Source organism: Cyprinus carpio, chromosome B10 (genome assembly GCF_018340385.1).
Source record: "Cyprinus carpio isolate SPL01 chromosome B10, ASM1834038v1, whole genome shotgun sequence".
Taxonomy (NCBI): Eukaryota; Metazoa; Chordata; class Actinopteri; order Cypriniformes; family Cyprinidae; genus Cyprinus; species Cyprinus carpio.
Genome location: NC_056606.1, coordinates 6,106,755 through 6,108,938, shown reverse-complemented (window position 1 = coordinate 6,108,938; position 2,184 = coordinate 6,106,755).

The window sequence follows — 2,184 nt, the reverse complement described above, 5'->3', positions numbered from 1 at the left end:
CTTTTCTTACGCACGCGCCTCACATTACAGGAAGTGTTTTAAAGCTCAAGTGGGCGTGTGAGAACACTTACAGTAGTGCGCACTACAATATTGGTAACACTTTAGAATAAGGTTCCATTAGTTAATGTTAATTAATGTTAATTACATTAGGAACAATACATGAATTACTACATTTATTAATCTTTGTTAATGTTAGTTAATGAAAATACAGTTATTCATTGTTAGTTGATGCTAATTCAAAGTGCATTAACTAATGTTAGCAAGCACAACTTTTGAATTTAATAATGCATGCATAATGCATAATGAATCCATAATGCATAATGAAATTAACATTAACTGCTGTAGAAGGATTGTTCTTGCTTGAGGTTTTCAACTTTTGAAGTTCCTAGGGACCCGTATCTAGACCCGAAGACCCCCAAAAACTAGATTTTCTGCTTAAAGTATAACTTTAATTGAAAACACTGACATTATTTTACAATGCTTGCAATAGTTAACTGTTACTTTAATTTTATTTAATACATTTTTAGAGCATTTGGGCCCTTAAGTTTTAGAAAATAAATAATAGCCTTATTAAAAAAAAATGTGTTTTTAAAATGTAGTAGATAATTTATTCAATAATAATTTAATAAAATATTTCTAGAGTTCATATTAACAGAGTTATTAGTGAAACTAAAACTATGAAATACATTTTTTATTTAGCTGAATAAAAAATTAACTGCAATAAAGCTGACATTTTTAGAAAATAAAAATAATTTGATCATTTATTCTAATTTATTTTTAAATACGATAATTAGATAATAAAATAGAATCATATTACAATATAAAATAATATTAAATTAATATAAAAAAATTACATTTACATTTTATTTATTTGAATTGACATTCATTGAAATAAAGCTGAAATAAAATCAAATATGAAAAACATTGGAAAATTAGAAATGTCACCTTGGCAGCTAACTGAAAACAAAAATAATAATAAGTTGAAGCATTAAAATTAAAATTATAGTAAGATTTAAAACGAACAAAAACTAATACAAATGACAAAAGCATATAACAAAATTACAAACAAAAATGAAAACTGAAAATATAAAAATAAAATGTACAATTTTATTTAATATATCAATAAAACTAAAATAACAGTTTATATCGCATAAGTAAATGAAAACGTGCTTAGGCCATATGTGTATTGGATCTACTTGTAAATACTGTTTCTTGTTATTATTACTTTATTGAAATGAATAAGTGAACCTAATGTGAAAAACAGAACTGCACAGAATGCTGCTCAGTTATTATGTAATGTGGTTATTATGTAACATGTAGGTTGGTACAAATAGGTCTGTTCTTATAGGCTTTGGAGATGGAAACGTTATCTCAGCTTGATTAAATCAGCACCAAACAGTGGGCTGCTGAGTCTCATCTGAGTGATCTGACTGACATTCTTCATGTTCCCGTCCCATTCACACCTCTGCTCTTGACAGGAGGGGGTCTTTAGTAAGATAAAGGAGATAAGAATGAAGATTCATTCTCTCCCGAAGATCTCTAGAACAATAGCTCCTTCAACACAATGAGACAAAGACAGGATTGGGATGTAGATGTTAATGATCAGTGGTTTTTAAGGATGTAGGACAATGATGTGCTTAATATATAAGGTGTGATTTACACTTTCAGTTTGAATTTAGAGTTTGTATTTATTAAATAAGTTATAGGTTATCACTTCGCGTTTGAGTATGCTGTGGAAATTGCGCCACCTTGTGACCAAAACAGCACAGTAAACATTAACTCTTTCAGACGATAAAGAGGCTACAGTGTAAACAGTACTCTGTAAAATCATTTAATATTACATATTACAGAATCTCAGTTATGATTTGGTTGACCTAAATTATTGTAAATGGTATATAGAATATTTTACATCAGTGTTTTATAATATAATATATTATAATTTTCAGGTATTTTATAACATATATAATATATATTATGTGGAGAATACAAATGAATAGCATATATATGTTTGTATTTATGTTTGTCTTCGCCTAAATGCTTAAATGTATACTCATAATAACATATGTTCATTATAAAATTATTACATTTAAATGATTTTAATCATTTATTATCATTTAAACATCAATTAGCCTATATTATAACAGGCCTACAACAGTTTTTTTTTCTGTGTTTAGTTCGTTTTAG